Genomic DNA, 8509 nt, shown 5'->3' with positions numbered 1-8509 from the left:
ATAATATTAGTGAACGCAACAATGGAATTAATATGCAATTTGTTTTTCATTCAAGAACCAGACATGATATTGTTGAAAGCAATGTTTTATTTTAATATTGTTAATTCAATAAACATGATTTACACAAAAACCAAAAAACAATGGTACTGTCAGGTTTAGGTGGTCTTTCTCAAGAGAGACCCTCAGTAGTATATTGGATGACTGCCAAATTGGATGCACTCGATCGAGTCAGGAAGATGGACAAATGAACACAGACACAGGTATCTGAATTCAAAGTCACATGATGCTTTTATTCCAAGCCAGCCGTTATTGCCTTTTTTTTCACCAATTAGCCCCACTTTGATTTTTTCTAAGCTTTTCAGTACATTATATGGTAATATGAATGGTACCATTCAAAACTACAACTCAGGTTGTAAAAAAAACAAACTCTCACATGCTTATGTCAATAGAAGAATTAAAAAGCTATGGGGGTTGGAAGACAGGAGGGATAAAGCAAAAGCAAAAAAATCGCCCAGTCCTTAAGAGTTAAAGGCACTAGGACTTTAGTGACCCAAGAAAAATGAATCTAAGTTGGCCATAACGTTAAGTTCTGGAAACTGCTCCATGGTCAACACCAGGAATGGTTGACGTCAGTCTTCGAACTTCTCTTGGTTCTATGGAAGGTGTGGGCTCTGGACGGCTCTTCTACAAGGTGACCAGAGACAGACATACCACTGAACTACAGTTTATTGGGGTGGCAAACCTCTAAAAATGATTGTCGTAGGAGTGGCCAAAAAGTTATAACAAGAGGGCATCCTCTACATCTAGAGGAAAGTGGAGCAAGTGCTAGTGGTGGAAAAAGTTAGTTTGTAGAAACCTTGAGTGAAAGCTTTTCCTTCACAACAGGACATTCACACTCCATTTTCACACCCTGAATCTGCCCCTGGACATTTGAGTTTGGTGTTAAGGCAATGATAAGTTGTTGAGGTTTGCTGCTTTCCAGGAGCTTCCTGGAGGTGTTGCTGACTCTTCCAGGAGTCCAGAACGTCTCCCTCTTTCTAATAATAATAATAATCTTTATTTATATAGCGCCATCATATTCCGCAGCGCTTTACAGTTTAACAGTTTCAAAACACAAGTCATAAGTAACAACGTTAACAATACAGTAATTAAAGTAAAATAAGCCGCCCCTGCTGGTGAGAGCTTACACTCTACAATGAGGTGAGGGAGATACAAAGTACAGGTGTGTATTTACAGTGATGTATTTACAATGATGGTCCAGCCATCTTGAGAAGGTGGGGGGATCGGAGACAGTGAATGGGCTACATACTCACACTTGCACATACAGTTGTGGCCAAAAGTATTGACACCCCTGCAATTCTGTCAGATAATACTCAATTTCTTCCTGAAAATGATTGCAAACACAAATTCTTTGGTATTATCTTCATTTAATTTGTCTTAAATGAAAAAACACAAAAGAGAATGAAGCAAAAAGCAAAACATTGATCATTTCACACAAAACTCCAAAAATGGGCCAGACAAAAGTATTGGCACCCTCAGCCTAATACTTGGTTGCACAACCTTTAGCCAAAATAACTGCGACCAACTGCTTCCGGTAACCATCAATGAGTTTCTTACAATGCTCTGCTGGAATTTTAGACCATTCTTCTTTGGCAAACTGCTCCAGGTCCCTGATATTAGAAGGGTGCCTTCTCCAAACTGCCATTTTTAGATCTCTCCACAGGTGTTCTATGGGAATCAGGTCTGGACTCATTGCTGGCCACCTTAGAAGTCTCCAGTGCTTTCTCTCAAACCATTTTCTAGTGCTTTTTGAAGTGTGTTTTGGGTCATTGTCCTGCTGGAAGACCCATGACCTCTGAGGGAGACCCAGCTTTCTCATACTGGGCCCTACATTATGCTGCAAAATTTGTTGGTAGTCCTCAGACTTCATAATGCCATGCACACGGTCAAGCAGTCCAGTGCCAGAGGCAGCAAAGCAACCCCCAAACATCAGGGAACCTCCGCCATGTTTGACTGTAGGGACCGTGTTCTTTTCTTTAAATGCCTCTTTTTTTCTCCTGTAAACTCTATCCTGATGCCTTTGCCCAAAAAGCTCCACTTTTGTCTCATCTGACCAGAGAACACTCTTCCAAAACGTTTTAGGCTTTTTCAGGTAAGTTTTGGCAAACTCCAGCCTGACTTTTTTATGTCTCGGGGTAAGAAGTGGGGTCTTCCTGGGTCTCCTACCATACAATCCCTTTTCATTCAGACGCCGACGGATAGTACAGGTTGACACTGTTGTACCCTCGGACTGCAGGGCAGCTTGAACTTGTTTGGATGTTAGTCGAGGTTCTTTATCCAACATCCGCACAATCTTGCGTTGAAATCTCTTGTCAATTTTTCTTTTCCATCCACATCTAGGGAGGTTAGCCACAGTGCCATGGGCTTTACACTTCTTGATGACACTGCGCACGGTAGACACAGGAACATTCTGGTCTTTGGAGATAGACTTGTAGCCTTGAGATTGCACATGCTTCCTCACAATTTGGTTTCTCAAGTCCTCAGACAGGTCTTTGGTCTTCTTTCTTTTCTCCATGCTCAATGTGGTACACACAAGGACACAGGACAGAGGTTGAGTCAACTTTAATCCATGTCAACTGGCTGCAAGTGTGATTTAGTTATTGCCAACACCTGTTAGGTGCCACAGGTAAGTTACAGGTGCTGTTAATTACACAAATTAGAGAAGCATCACATGATTTTTCGAACAGTGCCAATACTTTTGTCCATCCTCTTTTTTATGCTTGGTGTGGAATTATATCCAATTTGGCTTTAGGACAATTCTTTTTGTGTTTTTTCATTTAAGACAAATTAAATGAAGATAATAATACCAAAGAATTTGTGTTTGCAATCATTTTCAGGAAGAAACTGAGTATTATCTGACAGAATTGCAGGGGTGTCAATACTTTTGGCCACAACTGTAAAATGACTTTGATTAGTGAACGTGATAGGCTGCTCTGAATAGATGTGTTTTGAGAGAGCGCCTAAAACTGTGCAAATTGTGGATAGTCCTGATGTCTTGGGGTAGAGCATTCCAGAGGATTGGCGCAGCACGGGAAAAGTCTTGGAGTCGAGAGTGAGAGGTGCGGATTAGTGCAGAGGTTAGTCGAAAGTCTTTTGCAGAGCGCAGCGGTTGGCTAGGCCAATAGACAGAAATGAGGGAGGAGATGTAGAGGGGTGCCGCACTGTGGAGAGCTTTGTGGGTGAGAATAAGTACTTTGAATTGGACCCTATAATGAATGGGCAGCCAATGTAAGGACTGGTGAAGAGCGGACGCGTCCGAGTACCGATTAGCCAGATGGATGACCCTGGCTGCTGCATTAAGTATGGACTGGAGAGGGGAAGGTCGAGTAGCGGGGAGGCCAATTAATAGAGCATTGCAGTAGTCCAGGCGGGAGTGGATCAATGCGACAGTGAGGGTTTTTGTTGTTTCCATGGTGAGAAAAGGGCGAATTCTGGAGATGTTCTTTAGGTGTAGGCGGCAAGAGCGGGCAAGACATTGTATATGGGATGTGAAGGAGAGGTTGGTGTCAAACATAACACCCAGCAGCGCGCCTTTTGCCGGGGTGTTATTATGGTGCCACCCACGGAGAGGGAAATGTCAGATTTAGGGAGGTTAGTAGACGGCGGGAGCAGAAGAACCTCAGTTTTAGAGAGGTTGTTTCATATAGAGAGTGAACATGATATTGGAGACTGCAGACAGACAGTCACTGGTGTTCTGTAGTACAGAGGGGGTAAGGTCAGGGGATGACATGTATAGTTGTGTGTCATCAGCATAAAGATGGTACTGAAAGCCAAATCTGCTAATGGTCTGTCCAACTGGGGCCGTGTAGAGAGAGAAGAGAAGGGGGCCAAGGACTGAGCCCTGAGGTACCCTGACAGCAAGAGGAAGAGGAAATGACGTGGAGCCAGAGAACAGAACACTGAAGGAGCGGTCAGAAAGATAGGAAGAGAACCAGGAGAGAGCAGTGTCCTTAATGCCTAGTGACTGGAGCCTAGAGAGTAGGAGATGGTGGTCAATAGTGTTGAAAGCTGCAGAAAGGTCGAGAAGAATGAGCAGAGAGTGTTCACCGTTACATTTTGCTGTCAGAAGGTCATTGGTCACTTTGATGAGTGCAGTTTCAGTCGAATGTAGGGGTCGGAAGCCGAACTGTGAAAGGTCTAGAGGGGAGTGAGTGGAGAGGTAACGGGTAAGGTGGCAGTAGTCTAGGCGCTCCAAGAGTTTAGAGATGAAGGGGAGATTGGAGACTGGTCTGTATTTGTTTGTGCAGGATGGGTCGAAAGCAGGTTTCTTTAATAATGAAGTAATGATAGAGTGTTTGAAGGAGGAGGGGAAAATGCCAGAGGAGAGGGAGAGATTAAAGATTGTAGTTAGGTGGGTTGTGACGACTGGAGAGAGAGACTGGAGGAGTTGTGAGGGAATGGGGTCGGTAGTGCATGTAGTTGGGCGAGAAGAAGAGAGGAGTCTGGACTGGAGACTTCTGTGATGGGATCAAATGTGGAAAGTGAGTCAGGGGAGATGCAGGAAGGGATGGGAGTCACAGCACTTGGTGGTTGGGAGCGGATTTCCTGACGGATATTATCTATTTTCTCTATAAAATGGGAGGCCGGGTCATTTGCACAAATTTCTGAGATAGGAGCTTGTGCTTTTGGCCTGAGGAGGGAGTGAAAGGTGTCAAAAAGTTTCTTGGGGTTGTTGGCTAGTGAGGAGATCAGGGTGGTGAAGTAGGTCTGTTTAGTGGGGTGAAGGGCAGAGTTGTAGGTTCTTAGCATAAATTTGAAGTGGATGAAGTCTTCTGGTGTGCGGGTTTTTCTCCATCGGCGTTCAGCACTCCTAGAGCATCGCTGGAGAAATTGAGTTTGCGATGTGAGCCAGGGCTGTTTTACTCTGTGTTTGGAGGTTCTGAGGGTGAGGGGCGCTACCTGGTCAAGGGTGGTTGTAAGAGTGTTGTTGTAGTGATGAACAGCCAGATCAGGACAGGAAAAAGAGATTGGGGACAGAGAAGATTGTAGGGAGTCTGAAAGTGTCTGAGGGTTAATGGCTTGTAGATCTCTGAATGTGTGATAGGTAGGAGTGTGCTGGGGTGGGTGAGGATTTGTGAGTGTGAAGGAGAGAATGTTGTGGTCAGAGAGGGGAAGCGGTGAGTTATTTAGGTAGGAGACTGAGCAATGCCGGACAAAGACCAGGTCAAGGGTGTTACTGTCTTTGTGTGTCGCAGAGGTTGAGAGCTGTGAGAGGCCGAGAGAGGTGGTTAGTGATAGAAGCTGGGATGCAGATGTGGAAGTGGGGCTGTTAATGGGGATGTTGAAGTCTCCCAGGATAAGAGTTGGTAGTTCTGAGGACATGAAGTGCAGCAGCCAGGCTGAAAAGTGGTCAAGGAAGTGGGTGGGTGAGCCTGGGGGCTGGTATATGACCGCTACCCTGAGGGAGAGGGGACGGAAGAGTCTGATGGTATGGACCTCAAAAGAAGGGAATGAGTGATGGAACTGGGGGGATGACCTGGAAAGTGCATTGTGGGGACAGGAGTATGCCGACTCCACCACCAAGTCTGTTTGTGGGTCTCAGGGAATGAGTGAATTGTAAGCCACCATAGGAAATGGCAGCAGGAGAGATAGTGTCAGAATCCTGAATCCAGGTTTCAGTGAGGGCCAACAGATTAAGAGAGTTGTTCAGAAAGTAGTTGTGCAGGAAAGGAAGCTTGTTACATACAGTCCGTGGATTCCAGAGGGCACAATTGAAAGGTGGAGATGAAGGAGTGCAAGTAATATTAATTAGATTATTTTGGTTTTGATATGAGGTAGGGTAGGGGTTGAGGTTGGAGGATGGTGGACCAGGGTTGGGGGGAAATGTCCCCTGAAATCAGTAGGAGTAAGAACATAAACAGCAAGTAGTTATTTGAAATGTTAGCAGTTTTTTTGTTGAATGTGTTTGGGCAAGATGGACTGAGGTCTTTCGGGAAGGTGAGGAGTGCATGGGAGCTGTACATGGGAGAGGAAAGTACAGAGGGGCTGATGTGAATGAGTGGTGATGGGGGAGGGATGGGGTGGTGAATGTGGATGGCAAGGGAACACAGGAGGATAAAAAATAAATCACATGGCTAAAAATACAGCAAAGTGTGGGTTACCTGACTCCTGTCCTGACTAAAGGGGGTTTTACTTACACATAGCGATATTGCTATAACGTCACCGATTTTGTGATGTTATAGCGATATTGCTAGCGATATCGCTATGTGTGCTACTTATCTCCGACCGGCTTCCCCGCTGTCTGTCGTTGATCGCGTGAGATCGCGCAGCTCCATTTCTCGTCGGGCGCTTCCTGTGGCGCCGATGAGCGACGTGTGGAGGTGGGCGGGAGGACGTCAGGATCGCCGCGTCTGAAAGTTAAGTATCGTCCGCTGTATCGCTGCTGCATAGCTGTGAGATCTGCCTGTGTGGCAGCTCACTAGCGACCATTTAGCGATGCACCAGCGATCCTGACCGGGTCGTATCGTGGTCGGGATCGCTGGTGCATCGCTAGATGTAAAAGGGCCTTAACTGTCATGGAGTAACTGTCTTGCTAGATGCTTAGCTAATGCGATGCTTTGCTTAATGCGTGTTGACCCCTCACTTGCGTGCCCTATAGAGTTAGTCTGCATTTATACACCCCACTACAGGGCCAAGAGAGAGGGATTGTGGGAGCTGCTTAGTTATAATTTTGCAACAGCTGCTCAGCACCACTTGGTGTGCAAAAGATGATCAAAGAGCAAAGTCCTGATTCCATCTCTGTGCTAAAACACTTCTCCTGAGATAACATCTCCAGTGATCCCCCCCCCCATGGATATACAGCAGTAAGTCCTGAGAACAATGTAACAGATGAATTATAGCAAAGAAGTTGAATAATATGGTTACCTGTGTGAAGAGAGAAGGTGGATGTTAATTCCTTGTCATGGAGTAACTGTCTTGCTAGATGCTTAGCTAATGCGATGCTTTGCTTAATGCGCGTTGACCCCTCACTTGCGTGCCTCTTCCAAGGTACTTTCTCGACATTCCGTGAGTTGGCAAGTACCACTAACAGCGAAGAGAGAAAAATGGATGACGTTATGATTGAGAAGATCCAGTCAAGAGACAGAGTCTTCAGGAGAAACCACTTGATCAACTTCTAGAAACCCTAACTTCATCATACTTCTTAAGGGCCCAACACACATTAAAGTAAAAGTTGGTTAGATCCATTTATTTTGGGGGGGCTAAGCCAATGTTTATGGAGACCTCCCAATTATGTCATGACAGATGATGTTATAGGAAGAAGGATCTGGCTTAAATTTCAATGCCCCATCCTTTATTCTCTTAAAGATAAGACTCCGTCAGAAAAGTCGGCAGCGGCTCAGGGGTACTTCACACTAAGCGAGATCGTTATCGAGATCGCTGAAACGTCACAGATTTTGTGACGCAACAGCGACCTTGTCAGCGATCTCCCTACGTGTAACACATAGCGGCAACCGGCCCCCACACTGCGATCTCGCTGATCGTGCTCAAATGTCCCAGGCCATTTTTTGATCGCTGGTGTCCCACTGGCCAGCATGCATCGCTGTGTTTGATACCATAACAACGACGAGCGCTGTTGCGCTTTTGCGTCACAAAATCTGTGACGTTTCAGCGATCTCGCTAATGAACTCGCTATGTGAGACAGGGCCTTTAGGGTTAGGACTAGGATTGGGGCTCTGACTAGGGTAATTCATGACTCTATTCATAATACTAGGTGTTTAGGAATAGGGTTAGTGCTAAGGATACACTAAAGTTAGGTTTAGTGCTAGGGCTAGGACTAGGGTTAGGGTTATTGCTATGACTAAGGTAACTCATGACTCCATTCATAATATTAGGTGTTTAGGATTAGGGTTAGGTCCAGGGTTAGGGCTAGGAATAGGACTGGAGTTAGGGTTAGGGCTAGGGTTGGGGCTATGACTAGGGTAATTTATAACTCCATTCATAATACTAGATGTTTAGGAATAGGGTTAGTGCTAGGGATAGGGCTACAGTTAGGGTTAGGGATAGGAATAGGACTAGAGCTATGGTTAGGGCTAGGGTTTGGACTATGACTAGTGTAACTCATAACTCAATTCATAACACCTAACCATGGCCCTAACTCTAGTCCTAGCCCTAACCCTAGTCTTAACCCTAGCTCTAACTGTAGTCCCAACCCTGGCCCTAACCTTGCTCCTAACACTAGCCATAGCCCTAATCCTAGTCCTACACCTAACCCTACTATTAATCCTAGCCTTAACTGAAGTCCTAAATTTAGCCCTAACCTAACTAGTACTAACCCTAACCAGAGCACTATCCATAGAAAGAGTTGGAATAAGTGTGTAAAAATGTACAATTTATTGTAATGTCAGTGTTTTGGAGTTTTTTTTATATGGGTGACACTTTTTTGGGGGAAAGCAACAAATTAGTAATGTCTTGTGGTGTGAGATACTTAGTAATGTCTTGTCTGAGATAC

This window comes from Dendrobates tinctorius, unplaced genomic scaffold, assembly GCF_039654945.1.
Source record: "Dendrobates tinctorius isolate UK_male_01 unplaced genomic scaffold, ASM3965494v1 ptg000232l, whole genome shotgun sequence".
Lineage (NCBI taxonomy): Eukaryota > Metazoa > Chordata > Amphibia > Anura > Dendrobatidae > Dendrobates > Dendrobates tinctorius.
This window is presented reverse-complemented; position numbering follows the sequence as displayed.